This window comes from Choloepus didactylus, chromosome Y (assembly GCF_015220235.1).
Source record: "Choloepus didactylus isolate mChoDid1 chromosome Y, mChoDid1.pri, whole genome shotgun sequence".
NCBI lineage: Eukaryota > Metazoa > Chordata > Mammalia > Pilosa > Megalonychidae > Choloepus > Choloepus didactylus.
Genome location: NC_051335.1, coordinates 29,335,966 through 29,363,504, shown reverse-complemented (window position 1 = coordinate 29,363,504; position 27,539 = coordinate 29,335,966). Strand labels below are relative to the sequence as shown.

The window sequence follows — 27,539 nt, the reverse complement described above, 5'->3', positions numbered from 1 at the left end:
AATAGCAACAGCTGTAATTAAAAATTGTAGTCTGTGACCCAAAAAGAAAAAAAAATTTTCTAGAGTAACAATGTTAAATAGAAATATATGCAAGCTACATATGTGAAGCACATGTGTAATTTTAAATGTGGCTCTAAAAGCCACATAAAAAAGTAAAAGGAAGCAAATGAAATTAATTTTAATAATATATTTTATTTAACCAACTATATCATAAATATTATAATTTCAATATGTTATCAATATAAAAATTATTAATGGGTTATTTTATATTCTTTTTTCATACTGTTCAAAATCTGGTGTGTATTTTACATTTATGGCACATCTCAACTCATGCTAATCACATTTCAAGTACTCAGTAGTCACATGTAGCTAGTGGCTACCGTATTGAACAGTGCAGTTCTAGAGAAAGCAGCTGCTCTGGAACTGATGTTAAAATTAGGAATAGAAGTGAAGCACTGCCACCTTCAGTAGCACAAAGGTTCCATAGAGGAGCTGTGTCTTAAGATTAAGTTTTCTTAATCTTTTAGTCTCTTAATTGTCCCTTCCTTGAAACTGATGCTAAGGTAAGTGTCTCCCAAAGGACAATATAGGCTCCCTGCTGCTGGCCACCTCCAAATTCATACTTAGATGAACCCATCTGATGACATCTTGACTCTGGAAGCTACAGCCAAACCTGATTCACTAACTCAGACATGTTCGAAGGCCAGTTTGAATTAGGATAACATCTAAATTCTGGAATTGTTTAAAAGAACTTGGTGGGAGGCGGGGCAAGATGGCAGACTGGTGAGCTGTATGTTTTAGTTACTCCTCCAGGAAAGTAGGTAAAAAGCCAGGAACTGCGTGGACTGGACACCACAGAGCAATCTGTCTTTGGGCATACTTCATACAACACTCATGAAAACGTGGAACTGCTGAGATCAGCGAAATCTGTAAGTTTTTGCGGCCAGGGGACCCGCGCCCCTCCCTGCCAGGCTCAGTCCCGGGGGAGGAGGGGCTGTCAGCTCCGGGAAGGAGAAGGGAGAATTGCAGTGGCTGCTCTTATCGGAAACTCATTCTACTGATTCAAACTCCAAACATAGATAGACTGAGACCAGACACCAGAGACTCTGAGAGCAGCCAGCCCAGCAGAGAGGAGACAGACATAGAAAAAAAACAACACGAAAAACTCCAAAATAAAAGCAGAGGATTTTTCGAGTTCTGGTGAACACAGAAAGGGGAAGGGTGGAGATCAGGCCTTGAGGCGCATATGCAAATCCCGAAGCAAGGCTGATCTCTCTGCCCTGTGCACCTTTCCTTAATGGCCCTGGTTGCTTTGTCTATTAGCATTTCAATAACCCATTAGATCTCTGATGAGGGCCATTTTTTTTTTTTTAAATCCTTTTTGCTTTTTCTAAAACAATTACTCTAAGAAGCTCATTACAGAAAGCTTCAAAGAATTGAAATTTGGGCACGTCAAGTCAAGAGCAGAACTAAGAGAGCTCTGAGACAAAAGGCAATATTCCAGTGGCTGAGAAAATTCACTAAACAACACAACTTCCCAAGAAAAGGGGGGTGTCCGCTCACAGCCACCATCCTGGTGGACAGGAAACACTCCTGCCCATCGCCAGCCCCATAGCCCAGAGCTGCCCCAGACAACCCAGTGTGACGGAAGTGCTTCAAATAACAGGCACACACCACAAAACTGGGCGTGGACATTAGCCTTCCCTGCAACCTCAGCTGAATGTCCCAGAGCTGGGAAGGGGGAGCAGTGTGAATTAACAGAGCCCCATTCAGCCATCATTTGAGCAGACTGGGAGCCTCCCAACACAGCCCAGCAGCCCAGAACTGCCCTGGGGGGACGGCACTCACCTGTGACATAGCACAGTCATCCCTCAACAGAGGACCCGGGGTGCACAGCCTGGAAGAGGGGCCCACTTGCAAGTCTCAGGAGCCATACGCCAATACCAAAGACTTGTGGGTCAGTGGCAGAGACAAACTGTGGCAGGACTGAACTGAAGGATTAGACTATTGCAGCAGCTTTAAAACTCTAGGATCATCAGGGAGATTTGATTGTTAGGGCCACCCCCCCTCCCCGACTGCCCAGAAACACGCCCCACATACAGGGCAGGCAACACCAACTACACACGCAAGCTTGGTACACCAATTGGGCCCCACAAGACTCACTCCCCCACTCACCAAAAAGGCTAAGCAGGGGAGATCTGGCTTGTGGAGAACAGGTGGCTTGTGGACGCCACCTGCTGGTTAGTTAGAGAAAGTGTACTCCACGAAGCTGTAGATCTGATAAATTAGAGATAAGGACTCCAACTGGTCTACAAACCCTAAAAGAACCCTATCAAGTTCAGCAAATGCCACGAGGCCAAAAACAACAGAAAATTATAAAGCATATGAAAAAACCAGACGATATGGATAACCCAAGCCCAAGCACCCAAATCAAAAGACCAGAAGAGACACACCACCTAGAGCAGCTACTCAAAGAACTAAAGATGAACAATGAGACCCTAGTACGGGATATGAAGGAAATCAAGAAGACCCTAGAAGAGCATAAAGAAGACATTGCAAGACTAAATAAAAAAATGGATGATCTTATGGAAATTAAAGAAATTGTTGACCAAATTAAAAAGATTCTGGACACTCATAGTACAAGACTAGAGGAAGTTGAACAACGAATCAGTGACCTGGAAGATGACAGAATGGAAAATGAAAGCATAAAAGAAAGAATGGGGAAAAAAACTGAAAAACTCAAAATGGACCTCAGGGATATGATAGATAATATGAAACGTCCGAATATAAGACTCATTGGTGTCCCAGAAGGGGAAGAAAAGGGTAAAGGTCTAGGAAGAGTATTCAAAGAAATTGTTGGGGAAAACTTCCCAAATCTTCTAAACAACATACATACACAAATCATAAATGCTCAGCGAACTCCAAATAGAATAAATCCAAAAAAACCCACTCCGAGACATATACTGATCACACTGTCAAACATAGAAGAGAAGGAGCAAGTTCTGAAAGCAGCAAGAGAAAAGCAATTCACCACATACAAAGGAAACAGCATAAGACTAAGTAGTGACTACTCAGCAGCCACCATGGAGGCAAGAAGGCAGTGGCACGATATATTTAAAATTCTGAGTGAGAGGAATTTCCAGCCAAGAATACTTTATCCAGCAAAGCTCTCCTTCAAATTTGAGGGAGAGCTTAAATTTTTCACAGACAAAGAAATGCTGAGAGAATTTGCTAACAAGAGACCTGCCCTACTGGAGATACTGAAGGGAGCCCTACAGACAGAGAAACAAAGACAGGACAGAGAGACCTGGAGAAAGGTTCAGTACTAAAGAGATTCGGTATGGGTACAATAAAGGATATTAATAGAGAGAGGGAAAAATATGGCAAACATAATCCAAAGGATAAGATGGCCGATTCAAGAAATGCCTTCACGGTTTTAACGTTGAATGTAAATGGATTAAACTCCCCAATTAAAAGATATAGATTCGCAGAATGGATCAAAAAAAATGAACCATCAATATGTTGCATACAAGAAACTCATCTTAGACACAGGGACACAAAGAAACTGAAAGTGAAAGGATGGAAAAAATATTTCATGCAAGCTACAGCCAAAAGAAAGCAGGTGTAGCAATATTAATCTCAGATAAAATAGACTTCAAATGCAGGGATGTTTTGAGAGACAAAGAAGGCCACTACATACTAATAAAAGGGGCAATTCAGCAAGAAGAAATAACAATCGTAAATGTCTATGCACCCAATCAAGGTGCCACAAAATACATGAGAGAAACATTGGCAAAACTAAAGGAAGCAATTGATGTTTCCACAATAATTGTGGGAGACTTCAACACATCACTCTCTCCTATAGATAGATCAACCAGACAGAAGACCAATAAGGAAATTGAAAACCTAAACAATATGATAAATGAATTAGATTTAACAGACATCTACAGGACATTACATCCCAAATCACCAGGATACACATACTTTTCTAGTGCTCACGGAACTTTCTCCAGAATAGATCATATGCTGGGACATAAAACAAGCCTCAATAAATTTAAAAAGATTGAAATTATTCAAAGCACATTCTCTGACCACAATGGAATACAATTAGAAGTCAATAACCATCAGAGACTTAGAAAATTCACAAATACCTGGAGGTTAAACAACACACTCCTAAACAATCAGTGGGTTAAAGAAGAAATAGCAAGAGAAATTGCTAAATATATAGAGACGAATGAAAATGAGAACACAACATACCAAAACCTATGGGATGCAGCAAAAGCAGTGCTAAGGGGGAAATTTATAGCACTAAACGCATATATTAAAAAGGAAGAAAGAGCCAAAATCAAAGAACTAATGGATCAACTGAAGAAGCTAGAAAATGAACAGCAAACCAATCCTAAACCAAGTACAAGAAAAGAAATAACAAGGATTAAAGCAGAAATAAATGACATAGAGAACAAAAAAACAATAGAAAGGATAAATATCACCAAAAGTTGGTTCTTTGAGAAGATCAACAAGATTGACAAGCCCCTAGCTATACTGACAAAATCAAAAAGAGAGAAGACCCATATAAACAAAATAATGAATGAAAAAGGTGACATAACTGCAGATCCTGAAGAAATTAAAAAAATTATAAGAGGATATTATGAACAACTGTATGGCAACAAACTGGATAATGTAGAAGAAATGGACAATTTCCTGGAAACATATGAACAACCTAGACTGACCAGAGAAGAAATAGAAGACCTCAACCAACCCATCACAAGCAAAGAGATCCAATCAGTCATCAAAAATCTTCCCACAAATAAATGCCCAGGGCCAGATGGCTTCACAGGGGAATTCTACCAAACTTTCCAGAAAGAACTGACACCAATCTTACTCAAACTCTTTCAAAACATTGAAAAAAATGGAACACTACCTAACTCATTTTATGAAGCTAACATCAATCTAATACCAAAACCAGGCAAAGATGCTACAAAAAAGGAAAACTACCGGCCAATCTCCCTAATGAATATAGATGCAAAAATCCTCAACAAAATAGTTGCAAATCGAATCCAAAGACACATTAAAAAAATCATACACCATGACCAAGTGGGGTTCATTCCAGGCATGCAAGGATGGTTCAACATAAGAAAAACAATCAATGTATTACAACACATTAAAAACTCGAAAGGGAAAAATCAATTGATCATCTCAATAGATGCTGAAAAAGCATTTGACAAAATCCAACATCCCTTTTTGATAAAAACACTTCAAAAGGTAGGAATTGAAGGAAACTTCCTCAACATGATAAAGAGCATATATGAAAAACCCACAGCCAGCATAGTACTCAATGGTGAGAGACTGAAAGCCTTCCCTCTAAGATCAGGAACAAGACAAGGATGCCCGCTGTCACCACTGTTATTCAACATTGTGCTGGAAGTGCTAGCCAGGGCAATCCGGCAAGACAAAGAAATAAAAGGCATCCAAATTGGAAAAGAAGAAGTAAAACTGTCATTGTTTGCAGATGATATGATCTTATATCTAGAAAACCCTGAGAAATCGACGATACACCTACTAGAGCTAATAAACAAATTTAGCAAAGTAGCAGGATACAAGATTAATGCACATAAGTCAGTAATGTTTCTATATGCTAGAAATGAACAAACTGAAGAGACACTCAAGAAAAAGATACCATTTTCAATAGCAACTAAAAAAATCAAGTACCTAGGAATAAACTTAACCAAAGATGTAAAAGACCTATACAAAGAAAACTACATAACTCTACTAAAAGAAATAGAAGGGGACCTTAAAAGATGGAAAAATATTCCATGTTCATGGATAGGAAGGCTAAATGTCATTAAGATGTCAATTCTACCCAAACTCATCTACAGATTCAATGCAATCCCAATCAAAATTCCAACAACCTACTTTGCAGACTTGGAAAAGCTAGTTATCAAATTTATTTGGAAAGGGAAGATGCCTCGAATTGCTAAAGACACTCTAAAAAAGAAAAACGAAGTGGGAGGACTTACACTCCCTGACTTTGAAGCTTATTATAAAGCCACAGTTGCCAAAACAGCATGGTACTGGCACAAAGATAGACATATAGATCAATGGAATCGAATTGAGAATTCAGAGATAGACCCTCAGATCTATGGCCAACTGATCTTTGATAAGGCCCCCAAAGTCACTGAACTGAGCCATAATGGTCTTTTCAACAAATGGGGCTGGGAGAGTTGGATATCCATATCCAAAAGAATGAAAGAGGACCCCTACCTCACCCCCTACACAAAAATTAACTCAAAATGGACCAAAGATCTCAATATAAAAGAAAGTACCATAAAACTCCTAGAAGATAATGTAGGAAAACATCTTCAAGACCTTGTATTAGGAGGCCACTTCCTAGACTTTACACCCAAAGCACAAGCAACAAAAGAGAAAATAGATAAATGGGAACTCCTCAAGCTTAGAAGTTTCTGCACCTCAAAGGAATTTCTCAAAAAGGTAAAGAGGCAGCCAACTCAATGGGAAAAAATTTTTGGAAACCATGTATCTGACAAAAGACTGATATCTTGCATATACAAAGAAATCCTACAACTCAATGACAATAGTACAGACAGCCCAATTATAAAATGGGCAAAAGATATGAAAAGACAGTTCTCTGAAGAGGAAATACAAATGGCCAAGAAACACATGAAAAAATGTTCAGCTTCACTAGCTATTAGAGAGATGCAAATTAAGACCACAATGAGATACCATCTAAAACCGGTTAGAATGGCTGCCATTAAACAAACAGGAAACTACAAATGCTGGAGGGGATGTGGAGAAATTGGAACTCTTATTCATTGTTGGTGGGACTGTATAATGGTTCAGCCACTCTGGAAGTCAGTCTGGCAGTTCCTTAGAAAACTAGATATAGAGCTACCATTCGATCCAGCGATTGCACTTCTCGGTATATACCCGGAAGATCGGAAAGCAGTGACACGAACAGATATCTGCACGCCAATGTTCATAGCAGCATTATTCACAATTGCCAAGAGATGGAAACAACCCAAATGTCCTTCAACAGATGAGTGGATAAATAAAATCTGGTATATACACACGATGGAATACTACGCGGCAGTAAGAAGGAACGATCTGGTGAAACATATGACAACATGGATGAACCTTGAAGACATAATGCTGAGCGAAATAAGCCAGGCACAAAAAGAGAAATATTATATGCTACCACTAATGTGAACTTTGAAAAATGTAAAACAAATGGTTTATAATGTAGAATGTAGGGGAACTAGCAGTAGAGAGCAATTAAGGAAGGGGGAACAATAATCCAAGAAGAACAGATAAGCTATTTAACGTTCTGGGGATGCCCAGAAATGACTATGGTCTGTTAATTTCTGATGGATGTAGTAGGAACAAGTTCACTGAAATGTTGCTATATTATGTAACTTTCTTGGGGTAAAGTAGGAACATGTTGGAAGTTAAGCAGTTATCTTAGGTTAGTTGTCTTTTTCTTACTCCCTTGTTATGGTCTCTTTGAAATGTTCTTTTATTGTATGTTTGTTTTCTTTTTAACTTTTTTTTTCATACAGTTGATTTAAAAAAGAAGGGAAAGTTAAAAAAAGAAAAAAAAAAAAGAAAAAAGACAAACAAGGAAAAAAAAAAAAAAAGATGTAGTGCCCCCTTGAGGAGCCCGTGGAGAATGCAGGGGTATTTGCCTACCCCACCTTCATGGTTGCTAACATGATCACAGACATAGGGGACTGGTGGTTTGATGGTTTGAGCCCTCTACCATAAGTTTTACCCTTGGGAAGACGGTTGCTGCAAAGGAGAGGCTAGGCCTCCCTGTATTTGTGCCTAAGAGTCTCCTCCTGAATGCCTCTTTGTTGCTCAGATGTGGCCCTCTCTCTCTGGCTAAGCCAACTTGAAAGGTGAAATCACTGCCCTCCCCCCTACGAGGGATCAGACACCCAGGGAAGTGAATCTCCCTGGCAACGTGGAATATGACTCCCGGGGAGGAATGTAGACCTGGCATCGTGGGATGGAGAACATCTTCTTGACCAAAAGGGGGATGTGAAAGGAAATGAAATAAGCTTCAGTGGCAGAGAGATTCCAAAACGAGCCGAGAGATCACTCTGGTGGGCACTCTTACGCACACTTTAGACAACCTTTTTTAGGTTCTAAAGAATTGGGGTAGCTGGTGGTGGATACCTGAAACTATTAAACTACAACCCAGAACCCATGAATCTCGAAGACAGTTGTATAAAAATGTAGCTTATGAGGGGTGACAGTGGGATTGGGAATGCCATAAGGACCAAACTCCACTTTGTCTAGCTTATGGATGGATGTGTAGAAAAGTAGGGGAAGCAAACAAACAGACAAAGGTACCCAGTGTTCTTTTTTACTTCAATTGCTCTTTTTCACTCTAATTATTATTCTTGTAATTTTTGTGTGTGTGCTAATGAAGGTGTCAGGGATTGATTTAGGTGATGAATGTACAACTATGTAATGGTACTGTAAACAATCGAAAGTACAATTTGTTTTGTATGACTGCGTGGTATGTGAATATATCTCAATAAAATGATGATTAAAAAAAAAAAAAGAACTTGGTCTCATTACTGTCAAGTGCATCTGTCATCGCTAATGCTCTTATATGAGGCAGAACAGAACAATTATCAACTTCATATCCCATATTTTAGGTGAGAGTTTTTTTTTTTTTACTTCACGAGTAAATGTCAGTGTGCTTGAATTTCTACAGATGCATTTATTTGTGTTTTGTCCTTCTATTTACATTGTGGATCTAAATTCAGCCAGTTTTTAAAAAATATTTTATCCATATAAATCACTTACCATCACCATAGAAAGCATCATCTTGTTGAATGAAGCTTCTGGTTGCTCTTTCCTGCTGCAGACTGCAGCCTTTTTCCACAACATATTGGGACACTGAACTAATTGCTAACAAAGTGTTTCCATTGCTGAATGCACAATACATGGATTCTTCTACAGTTAGCCTTGTTTGCAAGCAAGCATCAGTGTGTCAGAATCCTTGAACTTTTTCACTTCTGAGAAAATTCTGAGATACTGGCATCCAAATAAACATTACATCTTAAATCTGTGCAGAACTTTCCCAAGTATTCTCACATCTATTGCCTCATTTGAGCCACTATTTGAGGTAGTGTTTTCCCTTTGAGGTAACTAAGACCCAGCCACATAAAGTGACTTATTCAAGACAACAAAACTAGATAGTGGCAATTCTGAGACTAGAAGCCAGCCCTTCATCCTCCTACCACTGTATTCTTTACTAAACCATGCAGCCTCTAACCACCCATGGCCTGGTGGCATCCAGAAACCTTGAAACTCCAATGGGATTCTGTCAAATGGAGAACATATCCTAAGTCTGTGTCCCTCTTTTCCACAAAAAAAGTCTTGAAGGACCTCATCAAACCTCCATATGCCCCACTTCTTATGCTCTTGACATGAGATTGTATATTCAATCATTCCTACTTTCCCCAGAAAGAATCTTTCTGAAACAGAAGGGTATTGTGGATCAGGGTCACAAAGCCTTCAGACCCTCTTTTTCATCAATAATTCCATATGAAAATCTGTGCCCCTACCCCTCAATTACTGTAGCTTCAGACTCTTGTTGAAGCCCCAAAGACGTGTTTCTGAAATGCCAGTGTGCATGTGAATTACATAGGATCTTGTGAAAATGCAAATCCTGATTCAGCCCTCTGCTCTAAGGCCTGAAATTATGCATTTCTCTCAGGTTCCCAGGTGATACCGATGTTGCTGGTCCAGGGTGTAGTAGGATTCTAGAGAAAATAATCTCTGAGAATGTAACAAGAAAGAGAGAAAATGAGAGATAGAAAAGGAAAAAGGAAGGAAGGAAGGGAGGGAGGGAAGGAGGGGAGGGGAGGGAGGAAGGAGGGAGAGAGAGGGAGAGGAAGAGGAAGAGGGAGATGGAGAAGGGAGGGAGGGAGTGAGGAAAGGAAGGAAGGAAGGAAGGAAGGAAGGAAGGAAGAAGAAAGAAAGAAAGGAGAAAAAGAAAGGAGAAAGAAAGAAAAAGAAAAGAAAGAAAAAGAAAGAAAGAAAGAAAGAAAGAAAGAAAGAAAGAAAGAAAGAGAAAGAAAGAAAGAGAGAGAGAAAGAAAAATAAAGAAAGAAAGAAAAACTTTTTTCTATTGGGCAGAATTCTGCAGTACTGAAGTAGAGATCCAGAATACCAAACCTGGGGGAAGGGCCTCAGAAATGAATTTGCCGAAACTTCCTGGTTTTGCTTTGGTCATCTTTGTTGATCAATTTTTGTGAAACAAAATCTAGGCTAATTGAGGCAAAGTCACATTTTAATAGTCTCTGATACCAATGTGGTTACAGCCCAGATAGCAAGCACCTTGGCAACCATCTTGGCAACCACCTCTGGGATGAAAAGAAAACCTGGGAAGAGCTTTTACAAAAAAATGTGTCTTCCAAGCCTGTGTGAAGAAGGAAAAGCATTGGAAGACACCATAAAGACCTTAAACATGTCAATTGAAAGGCACAAAGCAGGCTGAGTAGGAAATAGAAACCCCTCTGCTGTCCTCATCCAGTTTGGTGATGTGATGTTAGGAGAATGTTGCTTAAGTGAAGTGTGAGGTCTTCACCCATTCACCTTTTATTTCCCAAAAAGTTCTGGAATATCTCCTAGTGACTTCTGATTTGTTACCTAGTTCTTAGGCTTCCAGTTCTCTGACTTGGCCAGCGTCTATTCAGGGGCACAGACATCAAAAGGCACCCTGAGATTTCACTTTTATTGCTAATTATCAGGGTCAGCTTTGGAGGTTTAAAGTACCAGTAATTCTTAATGAAAAGTGACTCTGTAACAAATCCCTTCCAGATAATATAATCAGCTGAAAATCTAGTTAACAAAAGAGCATCCTTGAAATAGGAGGTTGTTGTCTCTCCTTTTCTCTTGGTAATAGAAGGGTCAGAATTATTGAACTCATGGGAACATGACTCAGCCTCAGGTCTTGTTTAGGGAGCAAACAGCCTCTTGACTACCTGCTGCCTCCCTGGGTTACCGACTAACCACTGGCAGTGTGGCCCCCAAGCATGCCTTGGCAGGTCACCAACCACCAAGAACTCAAGATTCACTGCTCTCTAGGGTTGGCTCTGCTAATCGTTTTAAGAAATTCTTTCCAATTTTCTCATTGTTCAAAACTACTTCCAACTTCTTTTGTTTCCTCAATAATATTTTTGAAATCCCTCTCATTTTCAAAATCTCAAGATGTCTGAAGTTAGGTTAAAAAGATGTCTATTCACAATGGAAATATACAACAGCAGATCTCAAGAGGCAGAAGAAAACACTCAGGAACTGGAGAACAAAACACCCGAAAGCCTACACGCAAAGGAGCAGATGTAGAAAAGAATGAAAAAATATGAGCAACGTCTCCGGGAACTCAAGGATGAAACAAAGTACAATAATGTACGTATCATTGGTGTCCCAGAAAGAGAAGAGAAGGGGAAGGGGGCAGAAGCAATAATAGAGGAAATAATTAATGAAAATTTCCCATCTCTTATGAAAGACATAAAATTACAGGTCTAAGAAGCACAGCGTACTCCAAACAGAAGAGATATGAATAGACCTACGCCAAGACACTTAATAATCAGATTACCAAATGTCAAAGACAAAGAGAGAATCCTGAAAGCAGCAAGAGAAAAGCAATCCATTACATACAAAGGAAGCTTAATAAGACTATGTGCGGATCTCTCAGCAGAAACCATGGAGGCAAGAAGGAAGTGGTGTGATATATTTAAGATACTGAAAGAGAAAAACCACCAACCAAGAATCCTGTATCCAGCAAAGCTGTCCTTCAAATATGAGGGAGAGCTCAAAATATTTTCTGACAAACAGACAATGAGAGACTTTGTGAACAAGACACCTGCCCTACAGGAAATACTAAAGGGAGCACTACAGGGTGATAGAAGACAGGAGTGTGTGGTTTGGAACACAATTTTGGGAGATGGTAGCACAACAATGTAAGTACACTGAACAAAGATAACTATGAGTATGGATGAGAGAGGAAGGTGAGGAGCATGTGAGACACCACAAAAAAGGAGGAAAGATAAAGACTGGGACTATGTAATTTTGTGAACTATAGAGTATTCAACAATTGTGATAAAATGTACAAATATGTTCTTTTACGAGGAAGAGCAAGCAAATGTCAACCTTGCAAGGTGTTGAAAATGGGGAGGCATTGGGGGAGGGATGCAATCAGCATAAACTAGAGACTGTAACTGATAGAATCATTGTATCATGCTTCCTTTAATGTAACAAAGGTGATATACCAAGGTAAATGCAGATAAGAGGAGGGGGATAGGGGAGGCATGTTAGACACTTGACATTGGTGGTATTGTCTGATTCTTTATTCTACTTTAATTTAAGGTTATTTTTCCTTTTGCTGCTTCCTAGCTATCATTTCTTTTTCCTCTACCTTTTGCCTCTCTACCTTCTTTGACTCTCCCTAACATCTTGTGGAAGAAATGTAGATGCCCTTATATAGAGAGTGGTGAAGGTGGTGAACACATAAATATGTGACCATACAGAGAATCATCAATTGTTTTCTTAGGATGGAATGTATGGGGTGTGAACAAAACCATCTTTAAAAAAAATGGGTTGATGTCAAAACCTCAAGGGCAATATACTGAGTGAAATAAGCCAGACACATAAGGACAAATATTGCAGGGTCTCACTGATAGGAATTAATTATAACATGTAAACTCATAGACATGAAATATAAGGTACCAAGATATAGGACGAGGCTTAAGAATGGGGAGTGGTTGCTTAGTATGTGCAGAATGTTCAACTAGGATGAACTTAAGTGTTTGGAAATGAGCAGAGGTGTCAGTAGCAAGATGTGAGAATAACAATGCTGAATGGTGTGTGAATGAGGTGGAAAGGGAAAGCTCAGAGTCATATATGTTACCAGAAGGAAAGTTGGAGGTCAAAAGATGGGAATGTATAAAACTGAATCCTATGGTGGGCAATGTCCTTGATCAACTGTACAAATACTAGAAATCACTTCCATGAACCAGAACAAATGTATGACAATACAATTAGAAGTTAATAATAGAGGGGCATATAGGGAAGAACTATATACCTATTACAAACTATATACTACAGTTAGTAGTATTTCAACATTTTTTCAGAAACAGTAACAAATGTACTATATCAGTGCTAGGAGTCAACAATTGAGGGGGGTTGGTTAGGGATAGGGGAGGATTAGAGTTTCCTTTCCATTTTTTCTTTTTTTCTCGTTCACTTCATTTCTTGTCTGGAGTAATGAAAAGTTTCTAAAAATTGAACAAAAATTAAGTGTGATGGATGCACAGCTGTATGAGGGTACCCAGGGGCAAGTGATTGTACACTTTAGATCTTTGGATAATTGTATGGTATCTGAACAATCTCAATAAAAATGAAAAAAAAATGATGTCTATTTTTTCTCTAAGTCTGCTCCATTTAGTCTTCCTAGGAATATAAACTTTGTTCAGGTGACTGATTTTCAAAATGATTAATTTTCCTTCTGCAGCCTATGCATAAGGCATTCTTGCTAGGAAAGTTTTCCTGCTTAAAATAGTTTATCTAAGATAACATAATGTTAAGTGGAAAAACCATTCTGGATAACTGAAGAGTTAATGTACTTTCTGTCCAAAGGACTTTAACCTCAGTGATAACACTTCATTATTATCCCCATTTAAAATCAGGAAATGGAGGCACTGAGAGGTTAGGAGGCTTTCCCAAATTTCTCAAAGCAGCTAGTTGGTGGCATTCCATGGTCAAGGGGAAGGGGAGGGGTGGCTTTGATCTTTCTACACAGATATAAAAATTTCTCCAAGTTTCAGATATAGATATGACTCAGGATTCTAAGGAGTCCAAGGAAAAAGTTTACCCACTTGCATGTTAGTCTTATTCTGCCCTCCTTTGGACTTTTGGCCTTAAGTTTCATCTTTAACATTCTTCTTGCAGACACTTATTCCAGTGATAGATAATGAGTATGTCATCCTTTGGGGATAAAATTCAGTGTTAATTCAGGAGAAAAAGAAATGTCCTATCAGTGTAGAGGGAAAGGATGGAAGGGTGTGGGCTTGAAGAGGAGATAAGAAAGTGACCTTCAGTTTTCAGAGTCAGGGGCAAGTGAATCCCCTGCACTAGCTAATGCCTGCAAAAGGAGGGCACCAACTGAAGCCCATAAAGTCAGACCCCAACAGGTGCCAAGCCCCATCATGGGTATCACTCTTCTGGCCTCTTGTTGGAATATGCTGTCTCCTTAAAGTCCTTGTGCTATTTTCAAACTTTAGTAACTAAGGTTGTAGATATTAGGAGGAGCAAGATGTCACCTTTCTGGCAACAAGCAGCAAATATTCTTCTCACAGTCAAAATGGATTTCAATCCAGCAAGTTCTGTTCTGGGTAAACAGTGCTTTATCTCAGGTTCTGCCATTAGAATATACTCTGTGGTGTAGTTGTCCTGGATATCTGTATTTAAATGCCACTAAGACTTTCTAATATACCTATATCCTAAGCGATTAAAGTCTTGAGTTTGACTTCATGAAATGCCTGTATGTTCCTTAGCACAGTGCATATAGCAAAGTGGACTTAATTTAACCTATTGCAAAGCATTTACACTGAGTTAAAGAAATTATCCAGAGTTGTTGCCTAGAGCCCAACAAGCAGGATGCAGCCCCAGAAATACCAATTTGAGGAAACAGCCATGCTTGTTTTTCATGATAAACTGAGCCATAAGAAACTTCCCAATTCCCAATAGAAAGCCCCTTCAATTTAAATTCAATTTAAATTTAAATTTCCCGTTACCTTCACAGATCCCTTCCCACTGGAGGCATTTGATGAGAGGAATAACCGAAAACGAGGCTGCTTCAAGGATCCTGAGCCAGATTTCACTGTCCTTGGTGTCGGGCATGACACGAATATTGCTGATGGTGCAATGACCTTTCAATAGGAAAAACTGATTTTTTTTTTCCTTCAGTGCCTTATGGAACACTCTGAGACTCACAACAATGCAAACTATCATTGAAATCTTTTTGCTTTGCTTGAAAAAATTAAAACAAAAACCAACAAAAAAATGGACATGCAAGATTCCAGTATGCGAAAATAAATCTTATTTTAAAAATAAATTCAGCAAAAGCCATTCTTTGATACCACTTCACAGTACACAAACACCATGTTCTTGAATACACACACACACGCATACACACACACACAAATTTAAAATTCCAATTCAGCAAATATGCTCATCTTAGCTAAAACAATTCCTCTTGATTAAAAAAAAATCTCTGACTCCCAATGTTTGGGAAGACAGACTGGCATTTCTTCTAGGATCTGCTGACCAAATGTTTTTGGTATTTCCTGTTGGCAGTGATGTTCTGTGCACTCTCTTTCCTTTCAGCATCAATGAAATGTGTATATCCTTAGAACGTAAATGTAACACTTAAGAAAATTCAAACACTTCAGAAAAGGGACTAAATTGTGACTTCTTTGTATTCTTGAAATGGCTTTGTGAAAATGTTTTGACAATTTCCCACTTGGTGAAGTGATTGACAGACCTTAAGAAATTCAAGGGACTGGGCACTATCAGGCATACCTCTCGGTGCTTTCCTAAAATGGAGCCCGAGACTTACCAAGAAGCCAGGACTTTCAGCTTACAGATCTGTTTTCCTTGCTTCACTGTGTATTTTAAGTCAATATAGTTGAGTATTTAGCATTGAGGTGAGGGAAATTCTGCCTATACTCCCAGATGTGTTTAGAATATCTTTCTCAGACAACACTGTGTTTAGCTCTGCTTCTCTGCTAAGTATGCCTTTCAAGTGTACTCCATGGAGACAGGACCACATTGCACGGCAGGCCAGTGGGCTCAGACCACAGTTCTCAATATGACTTTACTCTTGATAGGTCTGTCCTACCAGCTGTTGCCTGCTAATGCCTGTGGCTCTCCGTCAGACTGCATGTGACCTTTTCTAGTTTGCAAAGACTAAAATGCATTCTTAAACTCTGCTAAACTGAGGACTTCAGCATCACTCCCAGGTCCTTGTTCAGAGCAGTGTCTAATGACTCTCAGAAGATCACTCTACTGATCCAGGAGCTACCAAGTAACTAATTGTGTACCTGCTGTTGGCATCATCAGAACAGTCAGAGGAAATAGTCTCCGCTCACTAATTACCTCTTCTATAACAATGTATGCTTTCTGTAGTTCAGTAGTTTGTTCTCATCAGTGATGTGCATTGGGAATTTTCCAGACTGTAAGAACCAGGAACTCTCATTCATTTCCCAGGTGTGACCCTTAGATGCTTAGTTGACTTGCTGCATGTTTGCTCTTGTCTTCAGAAGAGAAAGGAAGAACAAAACATTTCCCCAAAAAATGTAACATAAACTTTCCAAAAATTGTGTCATAAGCATATAATTCACCTGTTAAATTTTAAATAGCATTGAACAAAAAACGAAGCTATTGTGTTTTGCTTTGTTTTTTAATGAAACTGTGATTTCCAATTTCTGAATGCCATAATGTTCCCAGTGCAGGAAGCTAATGCTGTGAGAATATGAAGTTGTATAAAGCAAACCAGCCAACCTACACACAAACGTTTTCATAGGCACTGGATAAAGAGAAATATATGTTTATTGACTCAAATCTGTTTTTCAGAGCGGAAACTTCACTGGGATGAAAAGGAGGGTAAATTGGTTTGTTATTTTTTAAAAACTTGCATGTTTTAAAAAACGTTGATTGCTTCAAATTTCTGCTACTAACTTCAAGCTATGGGAGTTTGGTGGTAGTCACTTGAGGATTTTTTTTCCAATTCTTTCCTTTTTGTTGTTAAAGCTGTACTTCAGTAAACAGAAAAATTGCCAAGCGAACTAATGGCTGTAAAAGCATAAATTGCATGTGTGGGCATAAATTACGGAGCCTCATTGCCATGGGGTATTGTACAAAGTTTTAATACATTTTGTAAATAAAATTGTAAAGAAAGAATTTTGTTTCTGTGCTTTGACTAGTAGTTTAGAATTTACTTGGATGCAGGTACCAAGAAGTTATTATTCACTGATTTAGTTCCCACCAGAAGCTTTGCCAATGATGTCACTATCACCTTTCTGGTGACTTTTGGAAAGAATTACATCACTTTTCACCTCAACTACAACCACAGTTGCCTCAACTTAAAGGGAATTGTAACCAACAAGATCTTAGATTAAGTGTGCCACGTCAACCAATGGTGAGAAAGAACAAGAGGCAGGACGGACTTCAGTTCATATGTGAAGCAGGGAAAGTTTGACATTACGACCCTTAATCCCCATTCCTTGTTTCCTCCACCCTTTGAGAATCTCTCTCCAGAGGTCTCCAATCCTCCTATCTCCAGATCTGACCTCCCAAGGAGGTATCCAAACTCAAGAGTGTTATTTTCAAAAACACTTTCAGTTACTTTCCCATGTCACCACAAAGTATATGTCTTAGTACTTTTAGTTATTTGGTTAAGTTTTGTGCTGCTACATTAATGACTAATATTTAATGTTCCAGTGAAAAACCTTTATTCTACCAAGGGCCACTCATCTAGAGTGGGGAGAGAAATAATAAATTTGGGGCTATGCTGATTTTAGAATGTTTCTGACAGATAAATGAAAGGTTAGTGAACTAATCTGATTTGTAGATTCTGGACATGTAATACAACTTTATTCAATAAGTAAAGTGCTTAAATATAGACCACTTTTATATTATGGCCACTGTTCAAGTTTGCTAATACTGCCAGAATGCAAAACACCAGAAATGAATTGGCTTTTAGAAAAGGGGGTTTATTTGGTTACATAGTTATAGTCTTAAGGCCATAAAGCGTCCAAGGTAACACATCAGCAATTGGGTACTTTCACTGAGGATGGCCAATGGTGTCCAGAAAACCTCTGTTAGCTGGGAAGGCACGTGGCTGGTGGCTGCTCCAAAGTTCTGGTTTCAAAATGGCTTGCTCCCAGGACATTCCTCTCTAGGCTGCAGTTGCTCAAAAATGTCACTCTTAGTTGCACTTGGGATATTTGTCCTCTCTTAGCTTCTCCAGAGCAAGAGTCTGCTTTCAACGACCGTCTTCAAACTCTCTCTCATCTTCAGCTCTTGTGCTTTCTTCAACGTGTCCCTCTAGGCTATAGGGCCTCTTCAAAACATCACTCACAGCTGCACTGAGTTCCCTCTGCCCATCAGCTCATTTATATTGCTCCACTGATCAAGGCCCACCCTGAATGGACGGGGCCACACCTCCATGGAAATTATCTTGTCAGAGTTATCACCTAAGATGGGTAGAGCACTTCTCCATGGAAACACTCAAAGAATTCCAATCTAATCAACACTGATAGGTCTGCCCACACAAGATTACATCAAAGATAATAGCATTTTGGGGACATAATACATTCAAACTGGCACAGCCAGTATAGAAAAAATAAGAAGGTGATAGGGAGGAAGAAAAGGGGATAATATGCAACTGAATCAGAAAAGAAAGATAGTGTAGTTGAAATGCCAGAGAGATAAAGGAAAAAAGATATCTGGGGTTAGGGAGCTAGGAAGCCAGGAACACAAGATCTTGAAGAGGAAGAAATGTAGAGGTGGTAAAGGAAGACCTTCAGAAGATTCTGAAATATTGGCCGGTAGAATCATACTGCCATCACTTGGCCTATAGGTGTCAGCATATTACTACCATTTCTTCTGTCCTCTGAAAGGCCAATTAACTGGTGAACCACTCAACTTTATAACTCTTCAACTGCATTCCTTTCATTTGTTTAGGACACCCATAGCAGTTCCACCAGAAGAGAACTGATTCTCTGGGAAGCATATTCAGTGACTAGACTAGAGTGCTGGTTTCCTTGGGGTCTGATGAAATCATTTCCCAAACAACAGATTTCTATTCTTGCAGGAGCTTCAATTTCTTGCCCCAAAAGAGAAGCTAGTCTCAGATGCTGTGGCACATGATGGTGGAGATCTATCTTGGTTTTGGTGGTATTTTTTTTCTCTCTCTCCCTGGAGGAAGGAGAAACAAATGGAAGTACTTTTAGCTTCTCTCAAAGTGAACTATAGGTAGCTATATATTTTGCTTACACATAGGGCCAGGCTTGCCAATCAAGTATGGAAAAAGGCTTTGAGCTTCAAACGACTCATTCCCCTTTGTGCATAAGGAGAATGACTCTTCACCTCTGTGTTGGTTTTCTTGCCCTGTTAAGACTCAAATCTGATTGCACTCTGTCAATAAAACAATCTTCAAACAAGAAGGGTAAATGACTTTAAGGAAACCTTAGCAGGATCATGGAAGCAATGATCCTTCAAATCACCTTCCTGACTTTGGGGGAAGGCACATAGATGAGAAGGAGAACAAATTACGACAGTAAAAGCCAAACCATTTTTCCTCACAGTCAAGACTCAATGAAGCAGAAGATATCTAAACATGTTGTCTTCATAAGGGTCAGAAACCAGTTTAAACACAAGTACCACCAAACCCTATTATCAGTGGGCAAGTTACTTTTGAAATCTGAGTCAGTTTTTCAGCTACTCTGGGCCATAGCCCACCCCTCCTTTCCTCATCTTGTTGGACTGGGCTTTCTGGGTGACAACCTAATAACAGATTTCTTGGAAAACATGAAGTTCAGTAGCAATACATCTGTATTCAGTTGTGGGAAGACATGGAACTTAGCATCTGTTTTAGTTTCCTTGGCTGCTCAAGCCATTACCATGCAATGGGTTGGTTTAAATGGAATTTATTAGCTCACAGTTTTTAGGCTAAAAGGAAAAAATCCAAATCAAGGTATCTCAAGGCAATGCTTTCTTCCTGAAGGCTAGCTTTCTGATGCTGTCTGCTGGTGACCCTTGGTCCTGGGCTCCTCTGTCACATGATAATGCACATGGCAACCACTCCTAGCTTCTCTCTCCTCTTCCAGTTCTGTTGATCTTCAGCATCTTGCTCCCCATGTTTTTTTCTCTGTCTGAATTTCATCTCACTTATAAAGGATTGCAGTAATAAGATTAAGACCATCCTGATTGAATTCTGGCCACATCTTAACTGAAGTAACTTCATCAGAGGGTCAAATTTACAATGGGTTCATACCCAAATGAATGAATTAAGTTTGAGAACATGTTTTCCTGGGGTACATAACAGCTCTAAACCACCACAGCAACTCATCAGGAAATCTCCCTTGAATCTGGGAGCATGCGAAGGACTTGAAAGTTCACACCTATCATTGTGTACTGAGGGAAAGGCAAGGTTTTGGGAGGGGCTGATGGGTAGCACTGAGAATTAATGAAACTAGTCTCCAGAACTAAAAGGGAAAGAATTAGGGAATTGTGGGAGATGGTGGAGTAGGAAGCTCCAGGAATCAGTCCCTCCACCAGAACAACTATTAAACAGGGAGGAACTATCTGAATCAACTATTTTGAAATTCCAGAGCCCAGTAGAATACTGTACAGCATCCAGGAAAGAGAGGGAGAAAGGAGCTGATAAATTATGGTAAATACTGGTAAATTGCTTCCTCTGTGTGGTGGTTACCATTACTCATCCTCACTTTCACTGCAGGCAGCAGTGGGGTCTTTCCCCTCTGTAGCTTGCTAGTGCCAGAGAGGGACATAAAAATCCACTTCCCCAAGATCTAGAAAGTGTGGTGCTGGATGATCATGGACCAATACTTTTGATTAGCTACCTTGGATTGCTGGGAGCTTGGCCTATCCACCCCTGACAAAGGTGGTAGAGGAGACTTAAAGGTCCTTATAGCTATAGAGGAGAGCTGCACTGGCTGAGCAGAAGCAGAGTCATGAAAGCACAGCCTGGGGGAGCCATGGAAGAAGATCCTGTTACCCTTCCTGGCCCTTTCCTCATCACAACCCAGGTCAGTTTGGAACCAGCCAGTGCTCCCTTTGTGAGTCTCTGGCCTTGTTCTAGCTAGGGAAGACTGACTTGGAGAACTCCTCTCCAGTGTGCCCTACTACAAGAATTTGCCATAGGTAAGAACAGCTTGAGCGATGAAAACAGTATAAGAAGCAATTAAGGCAGATGTCCTGGAACAAAGGCTTACCTGCTTTAAGTTCAGTAGTGGAAAATCTGGGAGGGGAAGAAGGTCTATTTTCTGGGAAGTAGAGAGGCATTCAAACTCCTGTAAACAGGGCAACTCCTAAGGCAAGTAGTAAGCACAAGCCCAGAACATGACACAGGCCCAGAAAAGACAGGGAGGACTCTGTACTTCGTATTTGCCTTGTGCTGACCTTTCTGATAGGAGGGCTGCACTCAGAAGGAGAGCATCAGCTAACACAAAGACTATTTACAAACACAGTGAAAGGTGTTTTTTTACTTATATTTGCTTGGTTTGTTAGCTGCTGACACGCAAGAAAATCTATCATATTGCCAACTGGTTACAAACTGAAGAAACAGACTTTACTGGGAATAAATTCCAGAGATAGCATTTTAAAGTATTAAAATGTACAGTGTACAAAAAAGATTACAAGACAAACAAAAGAACAGGAAATGATAGCCCATCCAAGGGAAGAGGATAAAAATCCCAAACACATCAATGAAGAAGACAAGATTATGGACATACTAGACAGAGACTTTAAGAAATGATCTTCAATATGCTCAAAGAGATAAAGGAAAATACAGAGAAAGAGCTAAAGGATATCAGAGAACCATGAAAGAACAATATGAGAATCTCCATAGAGTTAGAAATTTTGAAAAGAAACCAAACAGAACTACTGGAGTTGAAGACCAAAATAACTGAAATGAAAAATTTCTAGGAGGATTTCAACAGCAGATTGGAGCTAGCAGAAGAAAGAATATGTGAACTCTAAGACAAGAAAGTTTAAGTGAGTCAGAGTGAGGATCATAAAGAAAAAAGAATCATAAAATTCAAAATAGCCTAAGAGACATCTCAGATACCATAAGTATACAAACATATGCATGATGGGAGACCCAGAAGGAGAAGAAAGGGAGAAAGGTACAGAAGGGCTATTCAAACAAATAAGTACCGAAAACTTCCCAAACACAGCAAAAGACATAAATATGCACATCTGTTCTAGTTTGCTAATGCTGCTGGAATGCAAAACACCAGAGATGGATTGGCTTTTATAAAAGGGGGTTATTTGGTTACACAGTTACACTCTTAAGGCCATAAAGTGTCCAAGGTAAGGAATCAACAGTTGGGTACCTTCACTGGAGAATGGCCAATGGTGTCCAGAAAACTTCTGTTAGCTGGGAAGGCATCTGGCTGGTGTCTGCTCCAAAGTTCTGGTTTCAAAGTGGCTTTCTCCCAGGATGTTCCTCTCTAGGCTGTGGTTCCTCAAAAATGTCACTCTTAGTTGCACTTGGGGTATCTGTCCTCTCTTAGCTTCTCCAGAGCAAGAGTCTGCTTTCAATGGCCGTCTTCAAACTGTCTCTCATCTGTAGCTCCTGTGCTTTCTTCAAAGTGTCCCTCTTGGCTGTAGCAGCTTGCTCCTTCTGTCTGATCTTATATAGTGCTCCAGTAATTTAATTCAGACCTACCCAATGGGTGGGCCAACACCTCTATGGAAATTATCCAATCAGAGTCATCACCCACAGTTGTGTGGGGAGCATCTCCATGGAAACACTCAAAGGACTACAATCTAATTAACACTGATAAATCTGCCCACACAAGATTACGTCAAAGATAATGGTGTTTGGGGGACATAATACATTCAAACTGGCAAAACATCCAAGAAGCCCAGAGAACACCAAACAGGAACACTTGAAGATTATATACCCCATCACATACTTATCAAACTGTCAAATGCAAACGACAAGGGAAGAGTTCTGAAAGCTGCAAGAGAAAAGTGAGAAGTTATGTTCAAGTGAGTCCTGATTGGATTAAGTCTGATTTCTCAACAGAAACCATGCAGACATGCAGGCAGTGGGTTGAAATAGTTAAAAGTGCTGAAAGGAAACAATTGCCAAACAACAATTCTATATCTGGCAAGATTTTCTTCAAAAATGATGGAGAGATTAAGACATTCACAGATAAAAGCTGAGGAAGTTCATCACTAGACCTGCCCTACAAGCAATGCTAAAGGGAGTTATTCAGACCAAAAGGAAAGGACACTAGACAGTGGTTCAAACTGGCATAAAGAAATTAAAACCTCCAATATAGATAACCATTTGGATAATTATATATGCCAATACTATTGTATTGTATTTATTGGTATGTAAATCCATTTTTTCTTACTATAGGTGCTAAAATGGAAATGCATAAACAAGATGATAAATCTATGGTTCTGGACATACAATGTACAAAAGGTGGGAGGTTACAGGGGTATAGAAGCAGTGTATGTGTATGCTACTGAAGTACAGTTGGTATCAAATCAAATATGATTACTATATATGTATGATGTTAAAATTTAACCTCATGCTAAACACAAGGAACATATATGAAAATATATTCACATAGAAATGAGAAGGGACTCAATATGGCATACTACAAAAATATCTAATAAATATCAGAGTAGGCATTAAGGGAAGAATTGAGAAGAAAAAAGGCATTAGACATACAATGACCAAGTATCAAAATGGCAGAAGAAAGTTCTGCATGATCAGTAGTGACAAAATGTAAATGATTTAAACTCTCCAGTCAAAAGGCAGAGATTGGCAGAATGGGGAAGAAGTCAAAGGAAAAGAGATTTGCAAATTCCAGGAAAAGCTCAAATAAGATGAGAGCTATGAAGTAGAGTAAAGTAATAGTTGACAAACTTTTCCAGTTTTATGGTACTGACTCTTATATTGAGGTATTTTATCCATTTTGTGCTAATTTTTTATAGAATGTGAGATAGGGGTCCTCCTTAATTCTTTTGCATATGGATGTCCATGTCAGCAGCTTTGGTAAAATTATCCCTGCAATGGTTTCATTGACCTTCAATCCTGTAGCAAAATAGTTGATTTAAATTTTTCCTAATAAATATTCTTTAGCCTAAACAAGTCAATTAAAGCTCTGGGGGCAGCTCACAAGAAGCTTGCATGTAGGCAAACCCAAAACTTCTATAATTAAAAAAAATCCTTATCAATTTGACAAGTAAAGACCAAAGTGAAAGTATGAAGCCCTAGGAGACTTCATTTAAGTCATTCTTAGTGTATAATTTGCATATTTGGAAAAGCTAATTGTCAAATTTATTTGGAAGGGAAAGGGGCCTTGAACTGCTAAAAACATTCTAAAAAAGAGGAACAAAGTAGGAGGACTTACACTTCCTGACTTTGAAACCTAGTGTAAAGCCATAGTAGTCAAAACAGCATGGTAACTGCACAAAGACATACATATTGATCAATGTAATTGAATTGATAGTTTGGAAATAGACCCCCAGATCTATGGTTGACTGCTTTTGATAAAGCTGAAAATCCACTGAGCTGGGACAGAACAGTCTCTTCAACAAATAGGGCTGAGAGAACTGTATATCCATATCAGCATTCCATGTAGAAATATTACAGACTTATTGTGGGAAACTGAGCCTTCATGCTGCCTGAGGCATATCTAGGGTGGTGGCTGAGAATGCTGAGCCACAGGCCTGCATAGAATGCCATGCAGGCCCACCCTGTAAAGATGTAAGCCTTGTGACTATGATAACGATATACACCTGATGTATGTGTCTTGTGACTATGATATACACCTGATGTAACTTGTGACTATGACGTTCCTGATGTAAACAAGATGTACACACCTGATGTAAATGCATCTGCTGTAAACATAGGTATCTTGTGGGCTCTCCTGAGCCCGAGGATCTTTAGCATATGCACATGATCTGCTCTAATAAATAGCTGGAGCAAAGATACATTAGTGTCCATTCGCCCTAGAGGTGAGTGGGCCCCCTGCTCCCTTAACTCTTAGCTTTGTGTCCGCATCTCATTCCTGCATCGCCCTGTCAGCAATAACTTATGTGCATAAATGTTGTATCCCACCACTTTGCTGAATTTGTTTATTAGCTCAAGTAGCTGTGTTGCCAATTTTCCAAATATAAAAGCATATCCTCTGCAAATAATGACAGTTTTACTTCTTCCTTTACAATTTGGATGCCTTTTATTTCTTTTGTTTTGTCAGATTGCTCTGGCTAGCATTTCTAGCACAATGTTTAATAATAGTGGTGACAGTAGGCATCCTTGTCTTGTTTCCAATCTTAGGGGGAAGACTTTCAGTCTCTCACCATTGAGTACTATGATGGCTGCAGGTTTTCCATATATGCTCTTTATCATATTGAGGAAGATTCCTTCAATTTCTACCTTTTGAAGTGTTTTTATCAAGAAAGGATGCTGAATTTTGTCAAATGGTTTGAATATAAGGTCTAAGAGGCCACCTCTTAATACTAGGTCTTGAAGATGTTTCCCTACATTATCTTATAGAGGACACTATGAACAAATGTATGCCAAGAAACTAGACAATTTAGAGTAAATGGATAATTTCCTGGAAACACATGAACAGCATGGACTGACCCAAGAAGAAATAGAAGACCTCAATTAACCAATCACAAGTAAAGAGATCCAATCAGTCATCAAAACGCTGCCTACAAATAAAAGTCCAGGGACAGATGGCTTCACAGGGGGAATTTTACTGTAAGAAATGAAAGAAAAAATAGATAAATGGGAGCTCCTCAAAATCAAATGCTTCTGTACCTCAAAGGAAAACATGAAGAGGCAGTCAACACAATGAGAGAAAATATTTGGAAACCATGTATCTGATAAGAGACTGATAGCCTGCATATATAAAGAAATCCTACAACTCAATGACAGTAGTACAAACAGCCCAATTATAAATGGGCAAAAGATATGAAAAGACATTTTTCTGAAGAGGAAATACAAATGGCTGAAAAACACACGAAAAAATGTTCATCTTCCCTAGCTATTAGGGAAATGCAAATCGAAACCACAATGAGATATCATCTTACACCAATAAGAATGGCTGCCATTAAGCAAACAGGAAACTAAAATGCTGGAGAGGATGTGGAGAAATCAGAACACTTATTCATTGCTGATGGGAATGTATAATGGTACAGCCACTCTGGAAGACAGTTTGATGGTTCCTTAGAAAACTAGATATCAAGTTACCTTATGATCTGGCTATTTCACTCCTTGGTATATATCCAGAAGATCTAAAAGCAGTGACACAAACAGACATTTGCACACCAATGTTATAGCAGCATTGTTCACAATTGCCAAGAGATTGAAACAACCCAAATGTCCGTCAACAGAGGAGTGGATAAACAAAATTTGGTATATACATACAATGGAATACTATTCAGCAGTAAGAAGGAATGAGGTCCTGAAACATATGACAACATGGATGAACCTTGAAGACATAATGTTGAGTGAAATAAGCCAGACACAAAAGGAGAGATATTGTATGCTATCATTAACATGGACTCTTGAACAATGTGAACTCAGTGTCTTAAAATTTAGAATATAGGGGACCTAGAGATAAACAGAAGCTAGAGAAGGGTGAATAATTATAAAACCTAATATGTAAAGACATGATAATGAGGGTGAACTTGAAGGTGTGGGAATGGACAGGGGTGATGATGGTTCATTAATGGGATTATAAGTATCAGTGCCACATTGGAGGCAAACATGGTTTTTTAAAGGCATGTAACCAACAGAGTAGCACCACAAATCTAAATAAGTGTTTGAATGATATACTTCTAAGGTAAGACACTGGTACAAAGAGTTACCAACAGAGTGGCATACAGAAAAACTACCCATTACATATTATAGACTATATTTAATAAGAATACCTTATCAGAACTACACTAATACTAGGGATATATAATTAGCAGCTGATAAGGGCTCTGAGATGTTTTGTATTATTATATTGGTTTAAAATTAAGAGTGATGATTTTACAACTAAGTGAAGATAATGTGAGACACTGATTGTTTATCTTGGACAGAATATATGCTATGCAATATTAGGAAACCCCTACTTAATAAGTCAAGCCCTCAATCTTGAGGCTTGCTCTTGTGAAACTTAGTGCTGTAATTGGGAGTCTAAGCCTTCCTATAATTATGCCTAACAGGCACCTTCAGAGAGCCTCTTTTGTTGCTCAGTTGTGGTCTTTCTCTCTCTAAGCCCAACACAGCAAATAAATTCATTATCCTCCCCACTATGTGAGACATGACTCCCAGAGGAGTGAATGTCCCTGGCAATGTGGGACATGACTCCCAGGAATGAGCCTGGCCCTGGCACTGAGGGATTGAGAATGCCTTCTTGATCAAAAGGGGGACAAGAATGGTAACAAAATAAGGTTACAGTGGCTAAGAGATTTCAAATAGAGTCAAGAGGCTTTCCTGGAGGTTACTCTTATGCAAGCTCCATCTAGATATCCCAAATGGCCACAGTATGCCAAGCCCTAACCAAGAATAGTCCCAAAATTCCTAGATCCCTATCTGAGACTCTATAAAAGTTTCACTCACTAAGTTTATCTCTCAGAAACTTAAATCCAGAAGTGTTCCTATGTCAGATGAGTCCTAAAATCCAGAGGCAATAGCCTCTTTAAGAACAACAACCAGATGCAACCCTCTTCCCCAT

General features: G+C 39.2%; 1 protein-coding gene and 1 pseudogene across 1 annotated transcript in view; both read left to right on the top strand.

Annotated features, from left to right (window-relative positions):
• Positions 1–16,939, top strand: part of LOC119524082 — a 70,925-nt gene extending 53,986 nt beyond the window's left edge. Inside the window, exon 6 of the mRNA XM_037822743.1 lies at positions 14,837–16,939. The gene's annotated coding sequence lies outside the window, so the exon portion shown is untranslated. The remainder of the gene's footprint in view (positions 1–14,836) is intronic.
• Positions 16,940–20,816: 3,877 nt separating this feature from the next.
• LOC119524081 overlaps positions 20,817–27,539 on the top strand; it is a 90,628-nt pseudogene continuing 83,905 nt past the window's right edge.